Below are 13,688 nucleotides of genomic sequence, written 5' to 3'. Positions count from 1 at the left end.
TCACATGCTGTGGGTGTGGCCCTTAAAAAAAAATAGGCCAAAGAGGTGAATGCACACAACAGTGGAAACCCAGACACGGGCTTTCTGAGACCACCTCGGCCACCTTTCCACTTCCTCACTCCCATTTCATTGGATAAGAGAGATCTGGAAAGATTACTTGTTTCATCTTTGAAATGAATCACCCATATGCTGGGAATGAATGAACTTTTTTGCTGACCTGATTCAGGGGCATCACAATATCACACACACACGTCTTAATCTGCCTCTGCTCCTCACTGACCACTTCCAGTCCATCAATTTCTGCTAATTTTTAAAATTTTAATTATTTAGTTATTTATTTGCTTTTTAGGGCCATACCCACAGCATATGGAAGTTCCCAGACTAGAGGTTGAACCAGAGCCACAGCTTCTGGCCTACGCCACAGCCACAGCAATGCCAGATTCATGCCTCGTCTACAACCTCGACCACAGCTCATGGCAATGCCAGATCCTTAACCCACTGAGCAAGGCCAGGGATGGAACCTACATCCTCATGGATACCAGCTGGGTTCATGTCCACTGAGCCACAACAGGAGCTCCCAATTTCTGCTAATTTTATCCCTTGCTTCTCTACCATCCCTGCCCTCGACTGGGTCTTTGTCATCTCGACTGACTAGGCCTCCAGCCTGGTCCCACTTAAACCCATCTCAGAGGCAGATGGTTCCCTGCTCAAACTCCTTCCAGGACTCCCCTAGGCCACTAGTAGAAAATCCAGCTCCCAAACCTTCACAATCTCATTTCATCTCATATCTCAACAGGGCAAACTTCAGTGTGCCTGAGAGTGATCTGGGAAGTGTGAAAGATGCAGACTTTGGCTCTCACTCTAGGATGGGTTAATTCAGCAAGAGGTGGAAGATCAGGCATTACTTGGCAGCCCTGGGGGTGGATGGACCACACCCTGGAGATGCGCTGCCCTTCCTTATGGGAACCTTTACTCCGCATTGCCTTCATCAGGCAGTTCATCTGGAGCATCCTTGCCACCATGTGCGTCCTGCCTAACCTCACGCTCCATAGCTCAGGCTCAACCCCGTTCCCTTAAGCCCCATGTCTATCTGTGTTCCTCCTCCTCCTGCATTTTCATGTGTTTTGATATTACACTGACATTTTCTGTTTATGTCTGTCTCCGGCACAAGATTCATGGCTGTTGAAGGAATCATGTCTGTTAAATTAAAGTGGCAAAATGCAGAGTACGACTAAATAATACTGCTCCTGGACAGATCTGCCTACAGATGGTATGTGGGTTAAGAAAAACACTGCAACTCCAGTTCTCAAAATCTAGTGGAGGTTAAAAGCTTGGGCTCTGATGGTTATGCTGTCTACGACCCTGCCTAAATAGGTGGTCTACTTATTTTGGGACCTCCCTATGCCTCGATTTCCTACCTCCTTGGCATTGGGGGGGGGAGGGTTAGGTGAGACAACAAATGACAAGTTCACATCCCAAGTCAAGGTACCAAGGACAAGACACGTCAGCTCTGCATGCATGTGGCCAAAGGTAGCATTCCACCTGCTATATTCTCAGACCAAAAGGGGAAGGGTGCTTGCCCTAATGCAACGTATACACTGGGGAACTGCTGAGCAGTGTCTACGCTGCTTTCATATCTGGAGACATTGCCAAAAAGTTAACTAACGGCTAAACAGCTAACGTGGGTGTCTCTGAATCCAAACGCTGCTAATGAGATGCTCCCTACCGTCAAAAATCATGTGCTATAGACTCCACGTAGAAAACGTAATTAAAATTATTGAAGTATTTAAAATTTTTATTTTTATTTAAAGAAAGCATAGTCATCTTCCCTCAGCATTATAAAATTCTTACATTCTGTTGCTACAATTCCTATTGTCAAAGGTAAAATTACACATTCGAAGAGACATTAAGTTTTCTTAATTTAGTCTGGGCCTGCTATGGATCTTGGAAGTGATCACAAAAAACTGTAACAGTGGTTAGGCAAAGGAAAGGGACCTGAGAGGAGGGCGGTCCAGGCTGAGGAAGCTGCGTGTGCAAAGAGCACCGGAAATCATCTGCAAGGAGCTCACCTCGGAGGGGTTAAGTGCTTCCGGGTGAGCCCCTCCAATCTGCAGCCCCTGCCTGGCTCACAGCCCCTGTCATGCTGCACAGAACCCGCCAGCATATCTGATCTTAACAACAGGTTTTGTTTCTTATCCCTTGGGCCTAGTGCCATGTTTGGCCAGGGCTAGCACGAACTAAATGTTTGCCAAATGATGATTCTTGAGCATAATGATTTCTGGGAGTGATATTTTGTTCCCGTGTGTTGCCAAGAAAGAAAACAGGCCAAGAGATCTTGTTCACCAGGTAGGTCCCTTGAGCACAGATCTTAGAAAGCAGAATTTCACAAATCCAAGAATAGACATTCTGATACCCGAATTGCATTGTCATAAGGCAAGAGATTCCCAGGCACTTAACGTGACAACTGCTTCATTTGTATTTCTTTAAAAAAAAGGGGGAGGGGGGTGGGATCTAGTATCACGTACATGGAATTCCTCTTTGGGGGCATGCCTCATAGATCTATTTGCTCCTCAGGGTTGGTTTCCAGGCACTTTACATACAGGACCAATCGTTCTGAGTTCCAGGGCCATGGTCCCTTTTGTCTTTGGGGCTAGCATCACAAGATACAAGAAATCAAAAATCCAAACTCATCTTCCCCTCTAAACCCGCACCTTCCTCCCTGGTCCTTGTCTCAATAAACAGGACCAGCATCCATCCAACTGGCCAAGCCAGAAACTTGAGTCACTGACTCCTCCCTTTCCTGGTTCACGGCACATCAACCACCCATCACGTCCTCTCCAAGTCGGCTGGGGAGGCTTTCAAGCATTTCCATCTTCTTCTCTCCACTGCTCCGCTTAGCTAAGCCTATGGGCTCTTACCTAGATGACTCGTTAGCCGATTACTACTTAATCTCCAGTTTTACTGCCTGTTCCTTCCACTTCCCAATCTCTATACAACCTGCAAAAAGAGTGATCTTCTCTAACGTTTGATCATGTCATTCTTCTTTCTGAAATTATCAATAACTCTCCTCTGTCTTTGGGATAATGTCCAAAGTCTTCTTTATGTTGATGAGCCCTTGCTTACTTCTTCACCTCATCTCCCAACACCCCCCACCTAGCACCCCTCTTTCCAACCACATCAGACACCTTGCAGTACCCCAAATACACGTGGGCCACTGTCTTTTGCACCAGTCTCCGCCTTCTTCCGCAAAATATCTATACGTCCGTTGGTTCCCGGCTGGATACTACCTGCAGAATCTCACCTACCATTAAGTGTACAGTCAGGTACATGCTACCTAAGCTCACAGCAAGGTGCTAATCGTCCAATCGGTAACTGCTGTTTAAATCTGTCCCAACCAGACTCTGTGATGCAAAAGACTAGGTCCTAATCGTAATTTTACATTTACATAGTATGTCATTGGTTAACGTAATAAAGAGTGATTAAAATTAGCATTTCACTGAGATAAGAACCAAACCTTATAAAATGGGCTGGTAACCAAGTGTCTTTCTGGGACTCCAGTCCAGATTGCTAACTAAAATTTTAAGTGATGACAGTTAAGAGCTAAAGGTACCACGCTTTCAGGGCACTTGTATCTTTGCAAGGTCATCTGTCAGTTGGTCCATAGTGGAACTGATTCTGAAGTCACTGGGATGAGGAGGGGGTGGGAACGAGAGACCAGGGCTAGTGATGGTGGGTGAACTCCATCATGACATCCTTACTCTTGAACTCTGGCTTCTATGGGATATTTCCTCAACATGTTTTGACTAAGAGGTTCCTCCCATGAACATCAAACCTTTCCCTTAACAGATGGAAGTAAACATATGAAGTCTGGAAATACTAATTCAAAAAAGCTCCCAAATCAGTGTAAAAAAAAAAAAAAAAAAAAAAAATTTAAACTGACAGGGAGCTCCAGGCCAAGCAACTGAGATCAAAACTTGACTGACTCCATACCATAAAATTGAGCAAAATTTTCCTCTTGTTTAAGTTGTTTCAAACAAAAACATAGCACCATTACTTGTTCACCTCTGGCATAACTGATTGTTTTTAAAGTACTAGAAAGAGAATTAATTGTATTTTACTTGGCTTGAATAAGTTTCTTTTGGCGCACAGGGAAATCCTAAGAAGATTTGACTTCAAAGAGCTGTGCTGGTTTGGAGGCAATCTTGATTCCTTACATATTAATTAAATTCCTGATAAAGGAGCTTATTCTGAATGGGGCATATTATACAAAATAAATGTGAGACGCCAACTGAAGGAGAAGGGCACAATTATTAAAAGCTTATTAGGTTTTATTCTCAAGAGGCTGTTGGACTAAAGCTGAGGGACTTACATAAATACCTTTGGCATTTGTTGGATCCTGTTCCTAAACACAATGTTCATATTTCATCTATAATAAGAAAAGCATCTCAAAGATTTGCAAGGCACTAGTCTTGCGAGCGTCCAGCTTGGTGTCTTGAGTAAAGTGAGATTGGCAGAGTCAGCTTAATCCATAATGGAAAGTTGTGAGCGGGCTGCTTTGGCTGCCTGGCAGCTGCGGCTCCCGGGCGTCTACCTACTGGCTAAGGAGTGTGCAGAACCCGACCATGGGCCCCCAAATGGAGCTTCTCGGGGCAAAGCAAAGAGTCCATTCGGAGCACATGAGATGGAACCTGAAAGCAATCGCACCTTCATCTTTCCAGAAAACATGGGAGTTGGGTAGTTTCCGTGACAATGAAGCTAGACTGCTGCCTTTATTCTTCATAGTTAACAGAATCGGCAAAATGTTGTATTTCATAACCCAATGAGATGGAATCTGCTGAAATGTGAACGGTCTTGAGCACACTCAGATTTTTGCAGTTAAAACAAGGCCAACATGTGTCCCAAAAACCTAGCTTCTCATCACCCTGGATTGTTTTTTTTTTCCCCTCCAGGCTTCACGGCTGGTTTCCACCAAGCAGGTCTCTGCGGAACTGAATTACGACCTCCTGTCCCACTGACACCACACAGGGCACCTGCTCTCTGCCCTCCCTCTTCGGTCGAAGTGGAGAGCCATGCCTACATGATTCAGGATTTCAAAGGGAATGTTTTTAATGGCTGATGAGTCTAAATAACTGTGCAGTCCTCCCTCTTATTCTGGCCCCAAACTGAGTTTCACTAAACCTGTACTGCTTTGACCTAGCTGTTAATCATTAAAACCCAGAATCACCTCGGTGCCTCCTGGTTTCTGAATGGGCCTGGCCTCTGGAGGGCTGGATGGAGAAATTTTTCAAGCAAGATCTCTGGGAACGAGATAAGAATGTTTCTAAGGTTCTCACGAGACAGTGTGTTCTCAGGTCACGCGCAATGGCCTGTTAAAGCCACGAGGTGAGGTAACGTCAGAGCTGAAGAAGAGCGGGTGGCCAAGGGCTTTCTCTGTGCCCCCGGGTTTGGCCTCTGGAGCAGCACTGTGTCCCAGCTCTACCCCTTGCCTGGGAGCAGGACAGGGCTGATGCCTGGCTTATCTCGTTGGTTTCGGCTGCCTGCTCTGCATACCCACCGAATTCTCCAGGACCCACTCGGCCCATTAAGAAGTCCTGGGCTGGAGTTCCACTGTGGCTCAGTGGGAACAAACCCACCCAGTATCCCTGAGGATGCAGGTTTGATCCCTGGCCTCACTCAGTGGGTTAAGGATCCAGCGTCGCCATGAGCTGCGGTGTAGGTCGCAGACATGGCTCAGATCTGGCACTGCTGTGGCTGTGGTGCAGGTTGGCAGCTGCAGCTCCAGTTGGACCCCCTAGCCTAGGAACTTGCATATGCCACGGGGGCAGCCCTAAAAAGACCAAAAAAAAAAAAAAATCCCGGGCCTCGTGATGCAAAGAAGCCTGTCTTTCTTTTGACAGCCTGGAGAAGAATGTGAGGAAATTAGAGCAGGTGCCTCATGTTCTCCCACAGGAAACGGGCCATCTTTGGTAAAAAGAAGCAATGTGTACTTAAAACGTTTATGCGCAGGAGAGAAACCATAACACACGTAGAGCATAACAGTGACCCTCAGTCATGTACCCAGACAATAGGAAGACGGAGGTCTTTGCTATGAGACACTGTCTTCAGAATTGGACCCCAGCCTAGCTGGATGTTGTTAACACATGGGCCATCTCTTTGCCTGTTGGCTCTTCAATCTTAAAAAGTGTTAACTGCCTGCTGACAGTATACTGACTCCACACAGTCTGAGGCTGGGAAAGGGGCAAGATACACACTCAGGTCTGCACACAGGTGGTCCAGCTCGGTGGACTGAACTCCTTTTCCTTTGGCGCATCCCCATTTCTGCTCCCCAAGCCTGCCTTCCCTTCCTCCCTCCATCTTCACCTCCCTCTCCGTCTGGCTTCTTGGTCTTCCATCGCTGAGCAGGCTGGGAAGTGGTACACATGGGATCAATGCTTTTTTTGAAACACTGACTCTCTACCTAGCGATTTACAGTTTCAAGTCCCATGACACTCTCTCATTCAACCCTCAGAACAACTCTCCTGTGAGGACAGAGGCAAATAGCAATCCCACTCCCAGTAAAGTTTCTGCACCCCAGGGCCTGACTGTTTTAACCAAGACTCTGGAATTTGTTCGTAGAAGGGCTAGCCATAGCAGGTGGAAAAGGATGACAGGAAGCAAAGGTAGATATAGAAGCACACACAAGACAAAACTAAAGAAAATACCCAATGCTCTCCTCAGCCATAAATTCCCACATTTTAGGTGATTTTCCCCTAAATTTCCTTACTGATCCAACAGCCTCTTCATTAAAATGACTTATGAGGCACTACAAGGAATTCACCTTCCTGTGAAAAATCACCTATGATAATAGCAGAAAATTAGCCAGAGCCCCAGGAGAAGAAACCAAAGAATTCACGGAAAAGGTAACCTAAAATTTTTTTAAAGATATGATATGGCCACTATTACTACAGAAAAGACAGAAGATAAACTGTAATAATACTGATTTTCAAAAAGAGGAAGAGAATCCTTTTGTCCAACAGAACCTCAAATGCCTTGCCCTTCACAATATCTTGGCAGCAATTAAGCCTTTTCCTAAAACTGATGGTAATAAGCTTAATTTGGATCCATAACATGCATGACTCATGGTTGACTCTGGGCTTCAACTGCTAATAAGCGACGTGTGAATCAAGTCAAGAAAATCTTGTGAGAGACAGCTCTACTGAATGTTATTATTTGAGCTACAGAAAACGGACCAGAAAAAAAATTAAAAAAAAGAAATGGCCGGACAAAAAAAACTTTCAAAAGGAAACAAAAAGCTGCATATTCAGCAAACTTAGATTTTTAAGATAATAAGCTCTTATGTTCTGCCTTATCACACATTTTGTTGATGTCGACTACGGAGCATGAGCCAATGTTATCGTGGTTAGTAAAAAAGTGGATCTCTGGAGTTCCCGCTGTGGCGCAGTGGTTAATGAATCCAACTAGGAACCATGAGGTCGCGGGTTCAATCCCTGGCCTCACTCAGTGGGTTAAGGATTCAGCGTTGCTGTGAGCTGTGGTATAGGTCGCAGACGTGGCTCGGATCTGGTGTCGCTGTGGCTGTGGCGTAGGCCAGTGGCTACAGCTCCGATTCAACCCCTAGCCTGGGAACCTCCATATGCTGTGGGTGTGGCCCTAGAAAAGACCAAAAAAAAAAAAAAAAAAAAAAAAAGTGGACCTCCTGGAGACGTCACATCTGTCTATGTCTAGGAAGCACTGGCAGGTTATCCACTGGACCAGCTCACGCCTATGAAGAATGGAATTAACAGTTCAGTTTAACCAGAAGTGCCAATTCCCTGGCTATGCTTGAGTTCTGACACTTTAATGATGTTGACTTCAGTGGCGAAAAGGTACCTGTAACACATACTTGTGCATCTTCAGCGCTTCCTTGACTGTTGTCAGACTGTAAGATGAAAAATTGTGAGGGCTGTGTTTCCTGCCTGAGAACTGCGGTTTAAAAATGTCCGGCCAAACGGAATTAGAAGCGCTGGCGGTGCTCATACCCAAAGGAGTGAGAACTTAATTCACTCATTCATCAAATATTTACTAGAGCTCTTCTAAAAGTACCCTGATCTAAACTAGCTGCTGGGAATAACACAAAAGTGAGCACAGCTGCCTTCAGGGCCTGGCTCTCCAATCCAGGTGGGGAAAGAGATACTAAACAAACATACGGAAATACAATGAAAACTAGACTGGTGGAGGGGGGCAGATTTGGACTTGAGAGGGGTGGAAGGAGGGAGGGACAGGAAAACCCTCTGTGCAGAAGACACTTTATGCCTAAACTGGAGTGGGGGAGCAGCCCAAGGGCTCTGAGGAGAGGGAGGGCTGAGCAAAGACTTCCCTGTGGCTGAGTCACTCTGGGCATGGAGTAAAGGGGGAGAGTGGGATGAAACTGTAATGTATCTTTTTTTTAACAGCTGCACCTGCAGCATAAGGAAGTTCCCAGGCCAGAAGCTGAATGGGAGCTGCAGATGCTGGCCTGCTGCGTGTGGCCACGGCCAAAGTGTGGCAACACCAGATCCTTAACCCACTGAGCCAGGCCAGGGATTGAACCCACGCATCCTCACAGAGATGACCTTGGGGGTCCTTAACCTGCTGAGCCACAACGGGAACTCTGTTATCTTTTTAAGAGAGAATTATGGGAAATATATTTCTTCTGTAAGATTAAAACAACAACAACTATGTCATTTTACTATGTAAGTCCAAAATCGGCAAGCATGGAATCTAAGCTCTAGTTCTGCAAACGGATACAGCAAGCTCACCCGATCCCTTGATCTTGAGGTCCTTCACGTGCTATCTGGCTGCTTCCAATCCCCCTGCACAGCTACACCTGTGCCAAGCACAGCAGAGCTGGGGCTGGGCAGGGGACAACACAGGGCTCCCTCATGACATTCCCCTGTCTAGGCGCTGCCATTACCACCTGAAATGGCACCAATGGTTGGGGAGAGGCCGGCCTGTCTCATTGCTGACACTTCTCAGTGGTGCTGGGAGCCTGCCCAACTAACCACCCGACTAGCTTCAGGGAGGCTGGCCAGAGTCAGCTAATGATGGCCACGAACACACTCTATGCTGAAGAGCCCCTTGGTTTTCTTTCTTCTGATCTATCTGATCCAACAAAACTAGCAGAAGCAAATGCCCCCAGCTCTCCACTGCTTTAGGCCAGAGTTCTCCCATCCTTTTCACCACACTTCTTCCACCCTGTAGCAAGATAACGATCACGGATAAGGCCCAGGTTCTACAAAGCTCTTCTTTGGTCCACATTCCTCCCTAAATGATCTCTTCGTTTCCAAGGGCCGCTTATTTGCTGTCTCAACCAAAGGCCTCACCTGCAAATTCTTCCTTAAAATATTTTTCTCAGGCAACAGTCATTTGAACAAGCTCTCCTAAGGAATCACTGAAGAGTTAATGGAGTAAAAAAAATGACCAAATGAGAAAAGTGACTGCAACGACAGGGATAGTGAGGGGATCCTGGGCAGAGCCCCAGTCTCTGTCTCTGGAAACAAGGAGCTTGAAATGTTCAGAGATGCTCCCCTTCCTTTGGAGCATTTCTTAAAAAGAAAAAAAAAAAAAACACTTTTCCATGGGATGGGATGATTTTTACCCTCAGGACCAAGATAAGAGGGAAACAAAATACTTTGTTAAATCTTATAAACATATACATTTCGAGCTGGTGCAGACATCTAAAGAATGCTGTGGCTATGGCAGCAAGTGACAAAACAGTGTAAATCAACTATAATACAAAAAATTAAAATCTTAAAAAAAAATGCTATAGGGAGTTCCCATGGTGATGCAACAGGATTGGCGGCATCTCTGGAGTAGTGGGACGTAGGTTCGATCCCTGGCCCAGCACAGTGGGTTAAGGATCCTGTGTTGCCGAAGCTATGTACGTCACAACTGCAGCTCGGATGTGATCCCTGGCTCAAGAACTCCATATGCCACGGGGCAGCCAAAAAATAAATAAAATAAAAATTTCAAAAAGCTACAGGAGTCAGCAAATTATTAGCATCCTTGACAGTTTTAACTCTGTAAGTGCTAACCTGCTAATCAACAATCAGTTATCTACTAAGTCTACTGTGTTCTTTCTATCCTCTGCTAACTCTTCTGTCATCCTTATATTCCCTGATCTATAAGACTTAAGCAGGGGCCCTTTATAAGCCTTCAGAAACAAGCCTCCTGGGGGAACTAGGAAGATACACCTCTTCAGAGAAGCAAAGGAAAAGACCCCCAGATCTACCATGTTTTCCTGAATCTCTGGGCCAAAGTTGGTTGGTTCCATGTCTCCTGATTTCCCTGAGGAGCCATTATTGGCAAGTACAATTATTTTCCCTCAAAGCTACCTTGAAGCTTTGCTTCAAGATAAAACACGGTGAGGGGTAAAAGCAGATCCATTTCCTTGGGACTTCAGAAACAAGCAAACATCTCTACAGCCTAAGAAATGACAGTGAGAGAACAACAACAAACACTATCACGGGAGCAGGAGTTCCCATTGTGGCGCAGCAGAAACGAATCCAACTAGGAACCATGAGGTTGCGGGTTCAATCCCTGGCCTCGCTCAGTGGGTTAAGGATCTGATGTCGCCAGCAGCTGTGGTGTAGGTCGCAGATGTAGCTCTGATCTGGCGTTGCTGTGGCTGTGACATAGGCAGGCAGCTACAGCTCCAATTAGACCCCTAGCCCGGGAACCTCCATGTGCCATAGGTGTGGCCTTAAAAAGACAACAACAACAACAACAACAGACAAAAAAAAAAAAAAAAAATGCCCCAAAACAGGGGAGAAAAATGAAATGATCCATAACCATTAACCCATCATCTTCCTTTGCTGCTGATGGTGAATGTGTGATTTTGACAGCGGCCCGCTGTCAGGAGTCTTACTTTCTAGTTCTTATTCTGCCAATTACTGCAGCAGGGGAAGGGAAAGAGTGTCACTTTATGTTCTTAAACTCTGGATATTTTTAAAAACAAAAAAGAGGAAGTTCCCTCCTGGCCCAGTGGGTTAAAGATCCGGCCTATAGCATTGCCACAGCTGTAGGGTGCAGGCCGCAAAGGCAGTGTGGGTTCGATCCCTGGCCCCGGAACGTCCACCATGCTGCAACATCCACCACGCTGCGTGTGTGGCCCAAAAAGAAAAACAAATGAACAAATGAAAACATTAACAACAAGTGCGAGAGGGGCCAGGAAGAATAGAGCAGGTACTTGAGCATCATCAAGAGCCATGGTTTCTGACAGTGATATAGCTAGATGTTCTGCCCTCAGGAGGCAAACCTTGATAAAAATCTTTCTTTTCTCACCTTATTTAAAAAAAAAAAAAAAAAAAAGTTTTTAAAAGCATGTTGAATTCTAAACTCCGAGCTGTTATAACTCAGTCCTTCAGCAGCTTTCTAGAAAAATAAGTTGCCAAACCCTTTTTATCTGAGGGAGTCGTTAAAAGTGAGGAATCTGGGAAGAGACTAAAACTGTGAAAGTAAAATACAAAAGGTTATTTGACTATTTAAACTTTTTTTGGCCTATCCTGTCATCTAAATGGTATTTTGCTTTATTATGGTAAGAATGCTTAACAGGAGATCGACCCTAGTAACACAATGCTGAGTGCACAATACAATAGCGTTATTCCCAGGCACAGGAGTGTAGAGCTCTCTAGAACTTATTCATCCCGCTTACCTGAAACTTTATACCTGTTGAACAGCAACTTCCAATCTCTCCCTCCCTCCAGCCCCTGGCAACCACCGTTTCACTGTTTCTGTGAGTTCAATCATAACAGATATCGTGCTGAAGTGGAATCCTGCAACGTTTGTCCTGGCTTTTTTCCCTCAGCACGAGGAAATGGGCATTTTTTAAACAGCTAAGTGAACTCTTTAAGAAGTAGTTTAACTAGCTAAAAGAACGAGCTCTCAAGCTAAATATTTGGTGATCACAAACTACTACAAGGCACTACTCCCAAACTACATACTATGCCCCCATAAGTCTTTCCACAGAGGGAACGTGGCTAGGACTTGGATAAGAGTTTTATGACACTGGCATAATCAGAGATCTCTACATCCTAAACACTTCCCCGTCATGATGTAGGTTCCTCCAAGTTAAACTAATCATTAACTTCAATAATTAAATCAAGCATAGGAAAAGTCATTTGCGAGAATGTCCCGCATAGGTTTATTTTCCAGCTGCCAGGATTGAATTACCTCTAGTCTATCAGTAGGTGGAAATAAAATGGAAGAATCCAAGACTGCATTTCAAATCAGAGGCTGGGGCCTAAGGAAAGTGTATCACTAGCTCTATTTTTTTTATTTTTAGCTTTTTTTTTTAACTGCCACACCTGAGACATATGGAAGTTCCCAGGCCAGGGGTCCAATTGGAGCTGCAGCTGCTGGCCTATGCCACAGCCACAGCAATTCGGGACCTGAGCCATGTCTGGGACCTACAGCAGAGCTCACAGCAACGGCGGATCCTTAACCCACTGAGAGAAGCCAGGGATCGAACCTGCCACCTCATGGTTACTAGTCAGATTCATTTCTGCCGAGCCATGGTGGGAACTCCTGTATCACTAGCTCTAAAAGTTAGCTGAGGGCCAGGGAAGCCAGTGAGATGAGATGTGCCAAGTACAAGCAAAGTGAAAAGCAAGTGAAAGCCACCCTTCGGGATCAGAGAAAACCACGATCGAAAAGAAAAGATGCTCGGCAGAGAAGAGGGGAAGAACTTTCTTGCAAGTTTATGCCAATTACTAAGCAACATTAACTTGAAAAGGTGCTCAGTAGGGGATAAAGATGGAAACCGTGAATACCTTAATATATATCTAAAAATAATGCAAAACGCAGGACCGCCTCCATTTTCCAATTAGTGTTTCAGACACTTGGAAGTAAAAAGTAACCATAAAATAGGAGTTGTTTTTTTTTTAAAGAAATTTCAGACATCTGAAACTATTAAGTTGAACCATGTGAAGTCACCATTTTTTATACATCCAAAAGTTCAAACATGAGAAATTTCACAGGGTTCCATCAAAAAAAATAGATGAATTCAATGCTGATTTAAAAAAAAAAAAACAAAACGACTGAAGACACGCTAATATTTCGTGGTTTCCAAAGGAGCTTTACTTCAATGGAGAATATTACTGAAGCAGGAAAAGGATTTTTAATATTCTACACTAAATGTATGCCTCAAATCGCACAAAACTGGAGCCAGTCAGTACTTGCTTAAATAAGCCTAAGAATAAAAGTTTCCATGTATAAACCATCCGTTTTCTTTTTTGTCTGACACGTGACATCCATCCCTAGTAAAATTCTATTCCCAACAGAGTTCTCTATCCTCCCGGTTGGATGCCTGAACCTGGTTATTAATGCTAAAATTTTAGGCGCATAGTCTTTCTGTGCCCACATACACCCCACTTTTCAATCTATTATTCACCGCTTTCTCCTACTCACTCCAACCCTTCTCTACTGCTAGCTCTTTCAACCTTGGCACACTGACAGTCCCATCTGTCCATGTCAGGCTCTCCCCACCCCAGTCCTTTTAATACACCAGTGATCTAATCTTTCCTGCACAGAATGGGGGGGGGCTTGCTGAGCCTCAGTCCCTCTGCCTTTTCTCATACAGAGGAGCTCTGGTGTTTAAAGAAATGCCTGCTGGATTTTGTGATGTAACTTTCCATCTATCTAGATCTTGGTGATTTTCTCAAAGTCAATTT

General features: G+C 44.9%; 1 protein-coding gene across 2 annotated transcripts in view; it reads right to left on the bottom strand.

Moving 5' to 3' along the window:
- The window catches only part of JPH1 (junctophilin 1), an 88,247-nt gene that overhangs the window by 66,063 nt on the left and 8,496 nt on the right, over nt 1-13,688 (bottom strand). The window lies entirely within an intron of this gene.

Source organism: Sus scrofa, chromosome 4, assembly GCF_000003025.6.
Source record: "Sus scrofa isolate TJ Tabasco breed Duroc chromosome 4, Sscrofa11.1, whole genome shotgun sequence".
Classification (NCBI taxonomy): domain Eukaryota; kingdom Metazoa; phylum Chordata; class Mammalia; order Artiodactyla; family Suidae; genus Sus; species Sus scrofa.
Note: the sequence above shows the minus strand (reverse complement) of the source record. Positions and strands in the feature narration are given on the sequence as shown.